Source organism: Micromys minutus (assembly GCF_963924665.1).
Source record: "Micromys minutus genome assembly, chromosome: 15".
NCBI classification, from domain to species: Eukaryota; Metazoa; Chordata; class Mammalia; order Rodentia; family Muridae; genus Micromys; species Micromys minutus.
Window position 1 is genome coordinate 14,867,361 of NC_137984.1, and position 20,229 is coordinate 14,887,589.

Below are 20,229 nucleotides of genomic sequence, written 5' to 3' on the forward strand. Positions count from 1 at the left end.
TTGACCTTATGGTACCAGAGCAGTAGAAATCCATTATGCTAGGCACAATGTTGGAAGCAGGTGTGAGTTTGGGAGTGGCACAAGGCTTTAATTGAACGAAGCTTGCCTCCAGTAGCATACTTTCTCTAGTAAGGAGTTATCCATTTTAATTATTCTTTCTCCAGAGAGACATAAATGTAACATTTATAGATCTAATGTCTGTCTCCATTTTCTAGGAAGAAAGCAGCAACGCCTACTGGAGGAACATTTCAAAAGATTAGCCAGCACTCTGTGCGCCTGTTCCTCCCTAAGCGTTCCTCCTCTACAGCTCTTCCGCAGTCGCCTCCACGAGGGAGATCAGATTGTGCACCTCCACGCTGGGCAGTGCGGCAACCAGATTGGCGCCAAGTTCTGCCAGGTAATCAGCGACGAGGATGGCATTGATCCCACTGGCACATACCATGGAGATAGTGGACTCCAGCTGGAGCGCATCAACAGGTACTGAAACACGGCCACAGGTGGCAAGTACGTGTCCTGCTCCGTGCTCGTGGACTTGGAGCCCCGCACCATGGACTCGGTGCGTTCAGGGCCCTTCGGCAGATCTTCAGACCTGATAATTTCGTCTTTGGTCGGAGTGGGACTGGGAGCAACTGGGTCAAGGGGCACTACACAGAAAGTGCAGAGCTGGTTGACTCAGTGTTGGACTTTGTGAGGAAGGAAGTTGAGAGCTGTGACTTCCTGCAGGGCTTCCAGCTGACCTACTCTCTGGGTGGGGGGGACTGGGTCTGAGATGAGTACCCTACTTATCAGCAAGATCCGGGAGGAGTACCCGGACAGAATCATGAACACCTTCAGGGTGGTACCTTCCCCCAAGGTGTCGGACACAGTGGTTGAGTCCTACAGTGCCACTCTTTCAGTCCACCAGCTTGTTTAAAACAGAGATGAGACCTATTGTATTGAACATGAAGCACTCTCTGACATCTGCTTCAGAACCCTACAGCCGGCCACATCCACTTACGGTGACCTGAAGCATCTAATGTCTGCCACCATGAGTGGGGTAACCATTTGCCCGTGATTCCCTGGCCAGCTAAATGCTGACCTGCAGAAACTGGCTGTAAATATGGTGCCCTTCCCTCGCCTGCCCTTCTTCATGCTTGGCTTTGCCTCCTTGACCAGCTGGGGAAGCCAGCAGTACCGTTCCCTGACAGAGCTCACCCAGCAGATGTTTGATGCCAAGAACATGATGTGATCCCCGCCACGGGCTGTTGTGTTCAGGGGCCGCATGTCTACGAAGGAGGTGGATGAACAGATGCTTAACGTCCAAAACAAGAATAGCAGCTACTTCGTTGAGTGGATCCCCAACAATGTGAAAACATCTGTCTGTGACATTCCACCTCGGGGCCTAAAAATGTCCGTCACCTTCATCGGTAACACCACAGCTATTCAGGAGCTGTTCAAATGAACAGTTCACAGCCATGTTCCGACCCAAGGCCTTCCTCACTGGTACATGGCTGAGAGCAACATGAATGATCTGGTGTCAGAGTACCAGCTGTCCTGTGTCCTGACATCATTTGAATAGATACCACCATTAAAGCAATTCATAGTGAAAAAAAAAAAAAAAGATTAGCCAATGAGCTGAATGGAGAGAGATGAGGATGTCTTGTTTGTTGAGACAGCAGTTCCCTAAGTCCCTGGCTTTCCTGAAGCTTGATATGTTTAGCATCTATCTCAAATCTTTGGCAATGACTACCCCTGAAGCAACTAGTAATTGATGCTCAACTACTAATAAATGCTTGAAAGAGAAGAAGAAATCTTCAAATCACCTTGTTTTGAGAGTTTTTTTTCTTTTTTTTTTGCATCTGTGACTTAGGAATTGCATATTATATGTTTACTATATTATTCAATAAAATTTAAATTTATCTATTCTTGAATATAGTCAAAGGTCAAGGTATCATGGTATATGTTTGGATATTGCCAATGTTGGGCTTTTCTTCTTTCAGTGGACCTCTGACCATTCAGGTTGGAAGTCAAAACATGACATAGTATTGGAGAGAGCATCTGAAGGGCCAGTTCCTGCCAGGCCTGATTGTGGCCAGTCACAGTGGAGTGACAAGACTGATATTCAAATCATTAAAATCTTTGAATCTTCATGCTGCAAAGATCCACAATGTAGGAAAGTGGTGTGATATTTTCAGTGTAAGAAGGGTGAGAAGGCTTGTCAGAGGAAGTCAGGTAAGATGAATTTTCACTCTTTTTAAAATATTTTCTGATGCCGAATTTGTAGAGTTGGATAATGTTCAGTCAAACTATTTTATCTATTTGGACTATTTCTCTTCTATGATTCCTTGGATGCAATAGACATTCAAAATACAAATCAGCTCAGTTATGATTTTAACTAGGACTTTTCCTTCATCTTCACAATGTGGCTCAAAATTTATTAGACATTTCCCTGACCATAAGGATATTGTATTAAAGTGTATAGCAATTTGTACTAAAATTGGTTCTTAAATTCCTGTGGTCTCATTTTGGTAAGAATTGCTTCTGAGTTTTTTTTTTTTTTCTCACTGTTCTGAGAATAAGTAGATTTAACAGATGAAAACACTGAAAACATTTGTCTGTTTTTCTTAATGTTTTTATGCTCTGGAGCCATTCCTATCCTCTGAAGTGATTTCAGATTTTGAAGTGTGATATAATGTGTTACATTTTAATTCAAATATAATGATCCTGTCACTTGAGTTTTCTTCTTCTTTAAAAATTTAAAAAATTTTGTTGACATTGTTGAATATGCATTAGGAGCATGTAAAGGCAAGACAGCCTAAAGTGGGTGTTGTGAAAGGTGACTGTGAGATGCTAATGAAGATGCTCTTGTAAATGCTGCCACAGCCAGAGAGCAGAAACGCTACTGAGCAAGTCAGTTCCCTACTGACTCAAGCCACCCTCCAACTTTGGGTCCTTACACCTCCATGTCCTGGCCTTGGGATGCAGTATCTTGTTTTGCATTTTTTGTTGTTTACTCTCTGTCCCTGTCAGCACCTTCACTTGTCTTACTCATCAAGGGGTCTTGCTCTCTTCACACTATAATCCTTCAATACAAGATCATTTAATAAACATCAATTAATCACCCATAACCAGTAAGAAATCATTCACTGTGTAGAATGGGTATGCTATGCTATCTGGCTTAATTTTGCAACCTTAAACTGTTGGTCCAAATGAGAAAACTCATAAGTAAAATCTCAGTAAAATTACTGTGTTCTCTTATATTCTCCCTGGTGACTTTGAAATCCCATCTTTATTTAAATTCTTCTTCTCTCTGCACCCTGCACCTAATCCTGTGGCACACTGGATGTGGGAGGTGATGTGGCTCTTTGGAGCCTGTCACCTGTGCTTTCCCTGCTGCAAGAGAGGCTCCAGAACCTCCATTATCATGCAGCCCAAACACCCTGAGATCTTTCCAGATGTTAGGTCTTAGCACTTCTTATTTCCTTTATCCAGAATATGTTCCTCTTGATCATTTTGAAGGAAGTCCTTCTTACTATGCAGGTTTCAACTCAAACATTCCTTTGTTAGAGAGGCTTTACTTATAGCTCTAGTTGTTCAAAAATCAATCAAACAAACAAACAAACAAACACAATGAAAACTACCATCCTTAGAGTTCATTACTGCATACATTTAAAACATCTAGTTTTACTTTTCTTTTTCAACTCTTAACTTCCTGCTGTGTTATGGGGTCAAGGATCTTGTAATTTTTTTCTAATTATTGCATATATTAACTTTCAGTTTACTTCCTGGCTTACTATTGAGTAAATCCTACAGTGGATGAGCTATCACAATATAGCTTTTACTTTTCATGTAGTAGCTGTCCCACCTCTTAGTGTGTTTGTGTGTGTGTGTGTGTGTGTGTGTGTGTGTTAGGTGTCTTCCTCTATCGCTTTCCACTTCACTTTCTAAGATATGTTTTCTCATTGAATCCTGTATTTCACCAAATCAGGAAGACTAGCTGACTATAAATCTTAGGCCAGGATCATGCTGTTTCTGCATCTCAAGTGCTGGGATTATAGGTATGTGCTGCTATGCTGGGCTTTCTGTGTGGTGTTAAAGATACAAACTCATAATCCATCATGCTTGTCCTGCAAAGACTTTACCAGTTTACCCTTTGAGTCATTTCTCTATGTCACACGTACACCACACACACACACACACACACACACACACACACACACACACACTCACACATACACACACACACATGCAGGATTTTTAGAAAGATTGTTAAGTATCTTGCGTCAGAGAACAGAAAAGAAGAAAAACAGTATCTGAAGGACTGTATTTACTACCCAAATGAGCTTCAGATAACCTTCTTTCCTTCCTTCGTTCTTTCCTTTCTTCCTTACTTTCCTCCTTCCTTCTCCAAAAATGACTCATTGAGGAAATAAAAATTTCCCAAACTGTTCAAAGAGCAGAAAGAAAACCTAACATAGATCATATGTCAGCACCTGTGAAGTACACTTTGACTAATTGCTTCTCAGAGTTTCTTGGTTTGATGCTAATCATGATTTGGAAGCATGTATGCCCTGAATCTATCTTACTAGATTTCAGGCAGAGAAAGACAATTACTTGGGCACAAATGCATTTCCCTCCTTTCCCAGTGCAGAGCTCTTGTGCTTCTGTTTGATAAATTGCCTAAACTACCTGGCTGGCTTGAAGGGAAAGTTATGTTTTTACATTTATATTAAACAAAAAACTCGTGCTTAGGAAATAAATCATCCCCATCTGATGGTATTGCCTCTCTTTCATTTGTTTGCTATTGAGTGTGAGTTAAAGGTTATGCGCAGAACAATCTCGGGGGTGCAATTTACACGTCCAAGTAGCAGGGAAGCCCTGTAACCAATAACCATCACGATGGAGGTGCTGTCAGAGCCTAGATTCATTGCCTCCATTCCCAGAGTCCTTTTGTTTTTCAGAAGACGCTGAAATATATTCTCTTTCCTTAGCCCACGGGAATTTCTGAGATGTCCTTTAACCTGTATTCTTACCATTCAATAAATATATAAAAGAAATAAGAACTCCTCTTTAAGGTCACAGTTTTGAGAGCAGGCAGGCAGTCAGTACATAAAGTTTATGCTAAATGACTTTAACTATCCAGCCTCAAAGACATTTAAATTTGGTGCCAAGCATGGAGAACCCAGTATAATTTTTTGTTGGCAACATTAACTCACTCCAAGACTTTCCTGGGAAGAGTAAACATTTTTAGATACATAGTTTGCGTTGTGTTTGGCTTGTCTAAGTCATTGGTCCTCTGCGGGTCTTTCTCAGGGCTGTGAAGATTATAAAAGACTTTTGCCTAGCCCATTCTTCAAAGTTTTCTTTTCCTAGGCTTTCTGAGTGAGGAGAAATTCTTTGTTCTGTGTCTCTGTGTTTCTTTTAAACAATTTCTGATATTTTTTTCTGGACCCAGACATCAGTATTTGTAGAGCATTATGGTTGATCACATTGTCACAATGGAAACACTTTCTCAGTTTTAAAATAAAAGTGACTAATCAATGTGCTTATCCGCATGAGGCAGTTGGCTCTGAGAAGATATGAGGATAACAGTGAACCTTTTCATTTTGGCTTTTTTATTTCATAAAGAAACAGACTAGCTGTGTGCTTTGTTAATGTTTGTAAAACTCCTTGCTAAATAAAGAAGGCACTTAGGATATAAACTTTATTATTTGACAGGAATTCTGATTTTAGCCCAGCTGGCATTTTGGTATGGGAAATAGCCAGGGGAGTGAGAACTACACAGAGCTAAGGAGTACATGATATGCATTGGGGGAGAAAGGTGATTATTATTAAAGACCTAGCTTCAAAAACGTTTGCCCAGGAGAAAATCATTTGTCATTACAGGAAAGATTTGTTTTGAAAGTAGTTTATGAGTTTTCCCTGGAATCTATTCTGTTCCTTGTGCATTAATGATACACTAAGTGGGCGGGGACTAACTCCAGCAGAGTGCTTGCCTAGCATGCAAAAGCTCGAGACTCTTCCCTAGTCCTGAGAGATGACTGGAACAAAGCAGATGCTGTTGCTTTCACAAAAATATAACCTGCTGAAGTGTAAGATCTTCTATCCTTTCCCCTATCTACAAAATTTACGATGGGAAGCATTCATTTCTCCTACCACCTTTGAGTAGATTTTGAGCTTCTCTTATATTGGCTTTGAGGTTGAGTAGGAAATCCCAGAGTGATGAGACACATGGCAGTAGATTCCCTTATAAGTATATGAAGGGTTAAAGCAATGGCTCAGAAGTTAAGAGCCCTGCCTGATCTTCCAGCAGATCCAGGTATGTTTTCCAGCATCCATATGGCAGCTTACAATGACCTGTTACTCCAAATGCAGGGAACCTGAGATTATCTGACTTCCTTAAGAGCCAGGGAGGCACACTGTACGCAGACACTCCTCCACTCCTCTCTACTCACAAAATAAGAACAAGTAAATCTTAAAACTATGGAAAGTCTTTAAAAGCTTGAGACCAAAGAAGGATAGTTTTTCAAGGAGCAGGTATTCAACCTTGGATGATTGCCTCATGGCAAACAAATGTCAGTTTTCATAATTAACCAGACCCTATTACAACACCATGGGATCTTAGGTTCTACTCATGCAGGAATCCCACTAGCTAAAAACCTGGCACTACGAATTCAGTGCAATAAAATATGTTTGTTTAAAGCTTAATGACACACACTCATGTTTGGAGAAAGTCTTTTGATTTACATAATTTAAATATTAAATTTCCCGGCAGTCAAAATTGATATTCTGTCATCTTAGCAACAATTGCATAAACCATTGCCTAGAGTGGTGTGGCATAACAACTATAAAGATCACTTATAAAATATACATTAGAGCAGATGGCCAAGAGGAGAGCCAATTGGACTGAATAATAAACAATACAAATTAAGAAACTCATACTTAATTAAAGAAGATTAAGGGCACATGAAGGGGACATAAAGACTGTGGGACCTTCTCAAAAAGAGGATTAGCATGTTGGTATTTTGCCACACTCTCCTTTCCAATGTGTAGCTAATCGAGAGACAGGATGGGCAGGACAGATGAAAGACTTCATTAGGATGCTATCTTCAAAAACCCAAATCTCTTGATTCAACACACAGGGGCAGTGTCATAAATTCTTGTGTAATTTGGGCTGAGTATTCCTCTCTTTACTCTGCTCTATGCATTTGGATCCCATTAACTTTTAAAAGGACTTTCATGCACAGACGATAATAGGCACATTTCGTGGGCGCAGTGACTTAGCGTAGTTTATAGTCTTCAGCTCTGGGACGCACCGCTTGACCGAGAATGTTAATTCTCAAGGGCTTTACCCTTCGCAGGTACTCTTCAATCAAAATCCCTATGAATGAAGAAGGTTGTTCAATATGAAAAACAAACTGTTTCCCCTGAGATCTAAAAGCGCTTCACAGCTGTATTTGAAAGGTCATCTGTTAAGCACCATTCATTTTTCAAGCTCCTCCTCACGTTAATATCTGTATGATTCATCTGTTCATCCACTTGCTTACATACTCATTCAAAAGTCAACACTGACTGGGTGCCTAAAGGGTGCTAGCTATTTTGTTAGATCTGACTAATAAAACAGAAACTTTATTCCTGATGGGTTCCCTGTGTAGAGAGACCACTTGAACTTATAATGTCGCACACAGTGAAACTGTAACAGAAGTATAAGCTCTTCATGAAGCTGAAAAAGATTTTTTTCCTTCTGCTTGGTGAAAGAGATGGTAAGAAAAGCTGGCCTCACTGTACATGTAGCAATCTAAGACTGTACCACAGGCTACTTTCCAAATACATGCAAAGATATACCGTGACTGTGTATCTGGCCAGGTGGAAAACACATCATTGGCAGTCTTTGCAGGAGACATTTTCCTAATACTTGGTTTGGAAAATTTTTAGTCTCCTGAGGGATAAAGTCAGAAATTGTAGCACACCCAGAGAACACGGTGGGGAAACACAGCTTCTTTCACCCATTCTATATTTATTATGTATCAATACTGTAAGATCTTTCCACATTTACAGTTCTGCTATTCATGTAATCCCATGTATATATTGATAATATTATTAAGAGTGGAAATCTATAAGCAGTTTGTGAATTTTTGTTTTTATAATAAAATAACTTTCCTGTTAAAAATATCTTTTGTGGTACGCACATGGCATAGATCCTATTTTGTTAGTATATAAAGGTTGTATTTACTGTAAACAGCCAGATGCTTTAAGATGTATGTGACAGAATATCTCAACAGGACTAACTAGCATAACATTTGTGGTGTGTGTGTGTGTGTGTGTGTGTGTGTGTGTTGGGAACACTTAAGGTCTATTTTTTGTGGCTTTCAAAATGAAGTGCATTAGTCTTGTGGTCTCTGTGGAGATTAGTTCTAGGTCTTTCCACTTGTACTAAAATCTGGGCATGGGAGGCAACTTCCGGACGCAGAGCGGAGCCTGGCCTACCTGCCACGCTGAACGGCGGCTCATAGAGGCTGAGCAACTGGTGAGTGGGAGACCAAGACTGCAGGGGAGCAGAGAGATCTCTGCAGAGTGCACACGGAAAGTGCACACCGTAACTTGCCCTCAAGGGAATACAAATCGGAAAGGAAGAGACAAAAATATCACTCTTTGCAGATGACATGATAGTGTACTTGAGTGACCCCAAAAATTCCACCAGAGAACTCTTACAGCTGATAAACGAGTTCAGCAAAGTGGCTGGATACAAAATTAACTCAAACAAATCAGAGCCTTCCTATACTCAAAGGACAAACATGTGGAGAAAGAAATTAGGGAAAACGTACCCTTCACAATCGTTACAAAAACTATGAAATACCTTGGTGTGACTCTAACTAAGCAAGTGAAGGACCTGTATGACAAGAACTTCAAACCTCTAAAGAAAGAAATTGAGAAAGATTTCAGAAAATGGAAAGATCTCCCATGCTCATGGATTAAAAAAATCAACATCTTAAAAATAGCCATCCTACCAAAAGCAATCTACAGATTCAATGCAATCCCTATCAAAATTCCAACCCAGTTCTTTAAGGAATTGGAAAGATCAATGTGAAATTTCATATGGAATAACAAAAGACCTAGAATAGGGAAATCCATCCTCAACAACAAAAAAACATCTGCGGGAATCACTATCCCTGACCTCAAGCTATATTACAAGGCAATTGTGCTGAAAACTGCATGGTACTGGTACAGAAATAGGCATTTGGATCAATGGAATAGAATAGAAGATCCAGAAATGAGCCCTCATGTATATGGTCACCTGATTTTTGACAAAGGAGCAGTAAACATTCAATGGAAAAAGGACAGCCTATTCAACAAATGGTGCTGGTCCAACTGGCACTCAGCATGCAAAAGAATGAAAATAGACCCGTTCTTATCTCCTTGTACAAAGCTCAAGTGCAAGTGGATCAAAGATCTCCACATTAAACCAGATACACTGAAAGTATTAGATGAGAAAGTAGGGTAAACCTTAGAACACATAGGCACAGGAGAAAATTTCCTGAACAAAACACCAATGGCTCAAGCTCTAAGGTCAAAGATTAACAAATGGGACTTAATGAGATTGCAAAGTTTCTGTAAGGCTAAGGACATCGTCAAGAAAACAAAATGGCAACCAACAGAATGGGAAAAGATCTTTACCAACACCACATCAGATAGAGGCCTAATATCCAAGGTGTACAAGGAACTCAAAAAGCTAGACACCAGAGAATCAAATAACCCTATTAAAAAATGGGGTATAGGGCTAAACAAAACTTTTTCAATTTGAGGAACACCTAATGGCCGAGAAATATCTGAGGAAGTGCTCAACATCTTTAGCCATCAGGGAAATGCAAATCAAAACAACCCTAAGATTCCACCTCACACCAGTCAGATTGGCCAAGATCCAAAACTCAGATGACAGCAGATACTGGCGAGGCTGCGGAGAAAGAGGAACACTTCTCCACTGTTGGTGGGGTTGCAAGCTAATACAACCACTCTGGAAATCTGTCTGGCGATACCTCAGAAAATTGGATATAGTACTACCTGAAGACCCAGCTATTCCACTTCTGGGCATATACCCCAGAGACACTTTAATACACAACAAAGGTATATGCACCACAATGTTCATAGCGGCTCTATTTATAATAGCCAGAAGCTGGAAGGAACCCAGATGTCCTTCAGAAGACGAATGGATACAAAAATTGTGGTACATATACACAATGGAATACTACTCAGCCACCAGAAACAATGACTTAACCAAATTCTTAAGAAAATGGCTGCATCTAGAGAATATCATCCTGAGTGAGATAACCCAGTCACAAAAGAACAGTCATAATATGCAGTCACTGATAGTGGGATGCTAACCCCAGAGGCTTGCACTCCCCCAGAAACAACTCACAGACTGTATGAAGTCCAAGAAATAAAAAAAAAACAAAAAATATACATATATTTACAAAACAAGAAGATTTGACTATTTCCATGTTGTGTTTTGTTTTGCATGTACTTTACGCTCATTGTAACTATTAGGTTTTCAATGCATACTGTCAAGCCCTTGAAAAAAATCAAGTACTGACTAAAAAATATATTCACATGGTTTTATGTAAAAATTATTTTAATGTCTGAAAAAACAGTACTGACAAAAATGTATAATTTTAAGCAAAAAATGTTTAAAATCTGTACATTTATCTTTTTTTTTTTGTAAAATAAAGTCGTTTTAAAAAAAATCTGGGCATGTTAAAATTCCTTAATATAAAGTCGCGTAGTGTTTGCATATGACACACTTATATGTTTCATGTGCTTTAAATGCTAATCACAATGTAAGCATTTTGTAAGTAGTTGTCACATTATATATTTTCAAAAGGCAACATGAAATTTTTTTGAAAATTAGCAAGATTTATTAGTGTATAATATTTTTTTAATTTTTTATTTACACTCAAGATTTTATTCCCCTCCTGGTACAACCTACTCCTGTTCCACATCTTATACCTCCTCCCCACCCCCAGCCTCCATCTTCACAAGGATGTCCCCACCCCATCAACCCCCACCCCACCAGACCTCTAAACTCCCTAGGGCCTCCAGTTTCTTGAGGGTTAGGTGCATCTTCTCTCCCTGAACCCAGACCCAAGAGTCTTCTGCTGTATATGTGTTGGGAAACTCTTCTTAGTTGGTGTTTGCAGCTTGGTTGGTGATCCAGTGTCTGAAAGATCTCAGGGGATCAGGTTAATTGAGAATGCTGGTCCTTTTACAGGGTCTCCCTCCTCCTCAGCTTCCTGATCCCTTATACTCCACTTATCCTCCTGGGGTAAGAAGTCCTTTGTGCTGAGAACTTGATGCCTGGGTGTGTTCTGTACCAATTCTGAGAGCCCCTTTAAAGTTACAGTTCCTTATCCCATAATATATAAGAGCCTATTGTGGAAATGGGAAGTCAGAAACTCTTGGCAACTCATTCATGGAAGGAAACTGCAATTGGGAAAGTTAGCTGACTGCCTCCATCTTCTGTTTGCTTTCGGCTGGATGCTATAAGTACCTGAGTTGATGATGTTATCTATGCTATTTGTTCTTTTATAAGGAAGACTCACCTGAAGAATGCTCTGTTACACCTATGAATCACTTTCAATTGGGAACCCCAAATGACTGCTTCTGTGGGGCTTACCATTAATACCTGCCGGATATATGCATACTGTCTTTCTTAGATGCTTACCATCTATTTGCTGTGCCTATTTGCTAATGGCTGTTATTTCACTTTTCTTTGTTTGCTATATACTTAATGAGCTCATTCAAAATGGAAAGAACAGTCCATTCTCTGGCCCTTACAGAACAAGGAACCTCAGGTCTTTCTTTCTTAGGAATGCCTTTTAAACGAGTTCATACTTTTACATAATTACTGACTTTTCCATGAGGTCCGGTCAATTCCAGAGACTTCAAGTCATTTCTTAGCATCTTAGTGTAAATCCTTGCAGCCTTTCAAACAGTGCTATTCTCCTTAGCAGCCATAGCATCATTGGCCCCAAGTTTAAGTGTGTTTTGGTTTTAGTTCACCTGAAAGTTTGTTAAATGTCAGTTCTGTCTTCCACTATACACCTAGTTAAACACCAACATCAATACCTGTACCACAGACTGTGTGCTCTACTGTTAAGAATTCTGCTACTAAATTAGTGACATCTCTTTAAACTCAACCATACTCACTGAGTTGGGGCATAAAAAAGAAGATGAATTGTGACTTATCAAAAGTATTCATTGCATTCTGCTCACATTTGATGATTTACTTAATCTGTGTCTTCTTCCAAATGACTACAAGCCAGTTCCAATGGCTTCTTGTCTGTACAGCCAGAAATTCACAATCATGATCCTACTTGGTATTAATTTTCTGTTAGGCATTTTATATTGCAGTGATAAAGTCTCTGGGAAAATCAACTGTTTATTGAAAATTTAAATTTGCATTTTGAAAACTTTTTTTGTGAGCTATGTATATTGAACTACTTTGCAAGTGAAAGTCACTGTGTAGTTTTTGATGTTTTATCTAAGTTAAAATAATCAAACCATTCAAAAATTCAATTTTTTCTCTTTTATCTATAGATTTAGTAAGGTTACAGATACAGTTTACTTTTCGTGAAATCCTTTGTTCTGTAAAAATGATACAAAATAAAAAAGCATGAATAGAATTCCTCCTGATCCTGAGTTTTATATGAGACCCCAGGATATGTCTTGAGGCAAGATGTGGGCTTCTTTATGCTTAAAGAAATGACTTGAATTTTAGGCCTTAAGGTGGTAACTATGGATGAATAAGATTCCCAAGCTGTTTCATGTGTGCCAAAAATAGCCATTTAAAGTCAACTTTGTAGAGCCAATTCTTTTTGTAAAGGTATCAAATAATCTACTGTTTTGTTAGCTTTTTAAATTTGACATTATAATTTTTTCATTTCTCCCTCTCATTCCTTCCTTCTAAACCTTACCGTATATCATATATCTCTTCCTGGTCTCTTTCAAACACATGGCTCCTCTTTCATTAGTTTTTATTACATGCATATATGTATACACATATGTATTCCAAAATGCAACATGATTGGTTTGTACAATATTTCTTATATGTATGTTTTCAGGGATGATCACTGAGTATTGGATAACAACTGCTGTGTTTTTCACTGGAAAAGACTATTTCGCTCACTCAGCATTCCTTGGTTTTCTGTAATTCTTGTTGTAGGGTGTAACTGTAATTCTTGTCGTAGGGTGTAAGGTTCGTGGCTTTTGCCCTTCATCACATCTATTGTTATTGTCCTAGTTCAACTCATGTTTGCACAGTCACACGGGCGAGACCGTCTCAATGTAGCTTCTGATATACTAGGACATAGAGCAAAGTCTCAGTCCTCTGGCTTCTACCATCTCACTCCAGGACTCTACATTTTGATTGCGGTTTTCTGTAATAATCTCCATTTGTTGTGAAGTTCCCTTGATGGGGGAGGGGGTGAAGACTATAGTTATCTCTTATCCGTGGGTATAACTACAAATGCTTAGATTGTTCTCAGAGATTATGATGGCTTAGAAAAGCAGTAGTTGGATGTCTTCTCTAATATTCATGATTTTATTAGTACTGAGTAGTTATTTAGGTTCCCAGTAGCAGGCCCAATTTTACTTTTGGTGAGTGGTCTTAAGTCCAATGAGAGAGCTATTGATTACTACCAAGGTATGTGTGTCACTACTGAAATCTTAAGGCCATCATGCTATTCTGTTCATTGATATGGTTCATCATAGGCATTATAGCTATGACTGGCTGAATCCCTCCTTTGGAAGCTTGCATGGCAGGTAGGAATGGGAAAGGGAGAGAGAGAGAGAGAGAGAGAGAGAGAGAGAGAGAGAGAAAGAATGTATAGTTGTGCTATCCATGTACATTTTTGAATGAATTGAAGCCAGAAGTAGCAATGAGGTTTCTTCCTTAGTTGCTCTCTACCTCTTTAGATAGAGTCTTTCACTGAATCTGGAGCTAATTGATTTGGTAAGTGATCAAGAAGGCCCAGTGAGTGATGCTCTTTTTCTCCATGGTCAGCACTAGGATTCCATGCTGCTATTCTTAGATTTTTTTTTTTTTTGACACTTCGCTTTTTTATTTGTTTTTTTGTATACCAGCATTTAATATCTTAAATATGACTGATTGGTTTGTTTTACAGAGCTTCGATATAACCTACCAGCATTATACAACTTTTATAAAAAGAAATCAGTAAGTTTTCCAATTGTGGCCTGTACCCATTCAGTACTCAAAAGCTTTGCAATGGTCATTTCCATGTTTATCAAAATACAAAGGTAAACAGAAAGCCAGCTTGAGAGACAGACTAACTGTGGGAAAGGCTCACACTTCAATATTCTAGTTGAAGATTTTGTGAAAAGAGAAACAAAAGGAAGAAAGGACTATTGGCTATTTTTTTTTTAAATGATTTTATTTTTCAAAACAAAGATAGATGTAAAGATTTTAAACATTTTTTGCTTAAAATTATACATTTTTGTCAGTACTGTTTTTTCAGACATTAAAATAAATTTTACATAAAACCATGTGAATATGTTTTTTAGTCGGTACTTGATTTTTTTCAAGGGCTTGACAGTATGCATTGAAAACGTACTAGTTGCAATAAGCGTAAAGTACATGCAAAACAAAACGCAACATGGAAATAGTCAAAGTCTTCTTGTTTTGTGAATATATGTATAGTTTTTGTTTTCTTTATTTCTTGGACTTCATACAGTCTGTGAGTTGTTTCTGGGGGAGTGCAAGCCTTTGGGGTTAGCATCCCACTATCAGTGACTGCATATTATGTCTGTTCTTTTGTGACTGGGTTATCTGACTCAGGATGATCTTCTCTAGATGCAGCCATTTTCTTAAGAATTTGGTTAAGTCATTGTTTCTGGTGGCTGAGTAGTATTCCATTGTGTATATGTACCACAATTTTTGTATCCATTCGTCTTCTGAAGGACATCTGGGTTCCTTCCAGCTTCTGGCTATTATAAATAGAGCCGCTATGAACATTGTGGTGCATATATCTTTGTTGTGTATTAAAGTGTCTCTGGGGTATATGCCCAGAAGTGGAATAGCTGGGTCTTCAGGTAGTACTATATCCAATTTTCTGAGGTATCGCCAGATCGATTTCCAGAGTGGTTGTATTAGCTTGCAACCCCACCAACAGTGGAGAAGTGTTCCTCTTTCTCCGCAGCCTCGCCAGCATCTGCTGTCATCTGAGGTTTGGATCTTGGCCAATCTGACTGGAGTGAGGTGGAATCTTAGGGTTGTTTTGATTTGCATTTCCCTGATGGCTAAGGATGTCGAGCACTTCCTCAGATGTTTTTCGGCCATTCGGAGTTCCTCAACTGAAAAAGATTTGTTTAGCTCTGTGCCCCATTTTTTAATAGGGTTATTTGATTCTCTGGTGTCGAGCTTTTTGAGTTCCTTGTACACCTTAGATATTAGGCCTCTATCTGATGTGGTGTTGGTGAAGATCTTTTCCCATTCTGTTGGTTGACGTTTTGTTTTCTTGACGATGTCCTTAGCCTTACAGAAACTTTGCAATCTCATTAAGTCCCATTTGTTAATCTTTGACCTTAGAGCTTGAGCCATTGGTGTTTTGTTTAGGAAATTTTCTCCTGTGCCTATGTGTTCTAAGGTTTTCCCTACTTTCTCATCTAATAATTCCAGTGTATCAGGTTTAATGTGGAGATCTTTAATCCACTTACACTTGAGCTTTGTACAAGGAGATAAGAACGGGTCTATTTTCATTCTTTTGCATGTTGAGTGCCAGTTGGACCAGCACCATTTGTTGAATAGGCTGTCCTTTTTCCATTGAATGTTTACTGCTCCTTTGTCAAAAATCAGGTGACCATATACATGAGGGCTCATTTCTGAATCTTCTATTCTATTCCATTGATCCACTTGCCTATTTCTGTACCAGTACCATGCAGTTTTCAGCACAATTGCCTTGTAATATAGCTTGAGGTCAGGGATAGTGATTCCCGCTGATGTTTTTTTGTTGTTGAGGATGGTTTTCGCTATTCTAGGTCTTTTGTTATTCCAGATGAAATTGCACATTGATCTTTCCAATTCCATGAAGAACTGGGTTGGAATTTTGATGGGGATTGCATTGAATCTGTAGATTGCTTTTGGTAGGATGGCCATTTTTAAGATGTCGATCTTTCCAATCCATGAGCATGGGAGATCTTTCCATTTTCTGAGATCCTCCTCAATTTCTTTCTTCAGAGGTTTGAAGTTCTTGTCATACAGGTCCTTCACTTCCTTAGTTAGAGTCACACCAAGGTATTTCATAGCTTTTGTAACTATTGTGAAGGGTACCTTTTCCCCAATTTCTTTCTCCACATGTTTGTTTTTTGAGTATAGGAATGCTACTGATTTGTTTGAGTTAATTTTGTATCCGGCCACTTTGCTGAACTTGTTTATCAGCTGTAGGAGTTCTCTGGTGGAATTTTTGGGGTCACTCAAGTACACTATCATGTCATCGGCAAAGAGTGATGTTTTTATCTCTTCCTTTCCGATTTGTATCCCCTTGATCTCCTTTTGCTGTCTAATTGCTCCAGCCAGGACTTCCAGTACTATGTTGAATAGGTAGGGAGAGAGTGGGCAGCCTTGTCGAGTCCCTGATTTTAGTGGGATTGCTTCAAGTTTCTCGCCATTAAGTTTGATGTTGGCTGTTGGTTTGCTGTATATTGCTTTTATTATGTTTAAATATGGGCCTTGGATTCCTGTTCTTTCCAGGACTTTTAACATGAAGTGGTGTTGGATTTTGTCGAATGCTTTCTCAGCGTCTAGTGAGATGACCATGTGATTTTGGTCTTTAAGTTTGTTTATATGGTGGATTACATTGATGGATTTCCTTATGTTAAACCATCCCTGCATCCCAGGGATGAAGCCTACTTGGTCATGATGAATGATGGTTTTGATGTGTTCTTGGATTCGGTTTGCAAGGATTTTGTTGAGTATTTTTGCATCAATGTTCATAAGTGAGATTGTCTGAAGTTCTCTTTCTTTGTAGGGTCTTTGTGTGGCTTAGGTACGAGGGTTATTGTAGCCTCAAAAAATGAGTTGGGTAATATTCCATCTGATTCTATCTTTTGGAATAGCTTGGTGAATATTGGTGTTATATCCCCAATAAATGTCTGATAAAATTCTGCACTGAACCCGTCTGGACCTGGGCTTTTTTTGGTTGGGAGGCTTTTGATGACTTCTTCTATTTCTTTAGGTGTTATAGGGTTATTTATTTAGATGGTTTACTTTGTCCTGGTTCAACTTTGGTACCTTGTATCTGTCTAGGAATTCGTCCATTTCCTCCAGATTTTCCAATTTTGTGGAGTATAAGTTTTTGTAGTAGGATCTGATGATTTCTTGAATTTCCTTAGTTTCAGTTGTTATGTCACCACTTTCCTTTCTGATTTTGTTAATTTGGATACTCCCTCTTTGCCCTTTAGTTAGTCTGGCTAGGGGTTTATCAATCTTGTTGATTTTCTCAAAGAACCAACTCTTTGTTTTGTTGATTTTTTCAATGGTTTTTTTGTTTCTATTTGGTCTATTTCTGCCCTAATTTTGATTATTTCTTGCCGTCTACTCTTTTTGGGTAAATCTGCTTCCTTTTGTTCTAGGGCTTTTAGCTGTGCTGTCAGGTTGCTGATGTGAGCTCTCTCCAGTTTCTTCTTGGAAGCACTTAGAGCAATGAGTTTTCCTCTCAATACTGCTTTCATTGCATCCCATAGGTTTGGGTATGTTGTGTTTTCGTTTTCGTTGAATTCTAGAAAATCCTTAATTTCTTTCTTTATTTCTTCTTTGACCCTGCTATCCTTTAGCAGAGTGTTGTTTAGTTTCCATGTGTATGTGGGCATTTTGTTGTCTTTGTTGTTGTTAAAGACCAGCCGTAGACCATGGTGATCTGAGAGGATGCATGGGAGTATTTCAATCTTCTTATATCGATGAAGGCTCGTTCTGTGTCCAATTATGTGGTCAATTTTCGAGAAGGTGCCATGGGGTGGTGAGAAGAAGGTGTATTCTTTTCCTTTAGGATAGTATGTTCTGTATATATCTATTAATTCTAGTTGGTTCAAAGTCTCTGCTAGTTTTGCAGTGTCCTTGTTCAGTTTTTGTTTCCCTGATCTGTCCATTGGTGAGAGTGGGGTGTTAAAGTCTCCCACTATTATTGTGTGGGGTGAAATGTATTTTTTGAGCTTTAGTAGAGTTTCTTTTATGAATGTGGGTGATTTTTTATTTGGAGCATATATGTTAAGGATTGAGAGTTCCTCCTGACAGATTTCTCCGGTAATGAGTAAAAAGTGTCCTTCTTTATCTTTTTTGATAACTTTTGGTTGGAAATTTACTTTATTCGATATTAGAATAGCCACTCCAGCTTTCTTCTTGGAGCTGTTTGCTTGGAAGTTTTTTTCCCACCCTTTTACTGTGAGATAGTGTCTGTCTCTGTCTCTGAGATGAGTTTCCTGTATGCAGCAAAAGGCTGGATTTTGTTTATGTATCCAGTCTGATAGTCTGTGTCTCTTTATTGGGGAGTTGAGCCCATTTATGTTAATAGATATTAAGGAATAATTGTTTCTGTATCCTGCCATTTTTGCTTTTTTGGGTTGAGTTGTGTCCCTGTTTTTTTTCTTTTTTTAGTTTTCTTGTTTAGGAGTTTTCTTGTTTTTACTAGGCTGTATTTTCCCTCCTTATATTGGGTTTTCCACCTGTAATTCGTTGTAGTGCTGGGTTTGTGGTCATATATTGTGTGAATTTTGATTTGTCTTGAAATATCTTTGTCTCTCCATCGATGGTGATTGATAGTTTTGCTGGGTATAGCAGCTTGGGCTGGCACTTGTGCTCTCTTAAGGAGTGCATGATGTCTGTCCAGGCTCTTCTAGCTTTCATAGTCTCTGCTGAGAAATCGGGTGTGAGTCTGATTGGTCTGCCTTTATAAGTTACCTGACCTTTTTCCCTTACTGCTTTTAGTATTCTTTCTTTACTTTGGGCACTTGATGTTTTTACTATTATGTGTCGGTAGGTATTTCTTTTCTGGTCCAACCTATTTGGAGTTCTGAAGGCTTCTTTTATGCTCGTGGTCATCTCATTCTTGAGGGTAGGGAAGTTTTCTTCTATGATTTTGTTGAAGATATTTACTGTGCCTCTTAGTTGATACTCTTCTCCCTCTTCTATTCCTATTATCCTTAGGTTCGGTCTTCTCATTGTGTCTTGTATTTCCTGGACATTTTGGGTTAGGAGCTTTTTGTTTTTTGCATCTTCTCTGGCTGTTTTGTCTATGTTTGCAATGTTGTCTTCTGCCCCTGAGATTCTCTCCTCGATCTCTTGTAATCTGTTGGAAATGCTTGCTTCTGTGACTCCTGATTTCTTTTTTTGGTGTTCTGACTCTAGGGTTATTTCTTTTAGCGCTTTTTTTATTGTGTCAATTTCTGTTTTAATTTCCCTCTTCCATTCCTTTATTTCCTTGGTTCTGTTTTCGTCTCGTTCTTTGAGTTCTTTGAGTGTTTTTCTTGTTTCTTCTTTAAAAGCTTCTGAATCTTTTTGCTTTTCCTCCCTTTCTTGTTTAAGTAACTCTATCAGCGTCTTGAGGCATGTTTTCAGGTCTGTGTCTTCTTTCTCTGGAGTGTTTGGAATTCCTATGTTTGCTACTATCGGAGAGCTGGGTTCTGGTGTTGCTAGATTGTCTTGGTTTCCTTGGGATATACTCTTTCTCTTTCCTCTTGCCATTTTGTTGTCAGTGATATGTTCTTGCCTTTCCCTTGTATCTGGTCTGTGTCCCTGGTACAGTTTCCGTGTGCACTCCTCAGAGATCTCTCTACTCCCCAGCAGCCCAGGTTCCGGGTGGCAGCTGGGCCAGGCTCTGCTCTGCGTACTGAAGTCACCTCCGGGTGGGAACAGATGTTCCTAAGATTTGTTCCTGGTCACAGTAGCTCAGCCTGTATGAGCTGCCTTTCCGGCTGGTGGTTGGGCCAGGCTCTGCTCTGCGACCTGAAGTCGTCTCCGGGTGGGAACAGAAGTTCCTAAGATCTGTTCACGGTTACTGGATCGGGGAGGACAGGGCAGGTCAGGGCAGGGGGTGCCCTTTCCGTGTGCACTCCGCAGAGATCCCTCTGCTCCCCCGCAGCCTAGGTCTCCCACTCACCAGTTGCTCAGCCTGTACGAGCTGCCTTTCTGGCTGGAGCCGCCTTTCCGGCTGGTGGTTGGGCCAGGCTCTGCTCTGCGACCTGAAGTCC

The 20,229-nt window shown here is 39.5% G+C and overlaps 1 pseudogene across 1 annotated transcript; it reads left to right on the plus strand.

The window, feature by feature from the left end:
* The first annotated feature begins 47 nt into the window (after positions 1–47).
* Positions 48–1,558, plus strand: LOC308430291 (tubulin beta-4B chain-like; annotated as a pseudogene). The gene is made up of 2 exons: positions 48–60; positions 216–1,558. The product of its transcript is annotated as a tubulin beta-4B chain-like (transcript).
* The last annotated feature ends 18,671 nt before the right edge of the window (positions 1,559–20,229 follow it).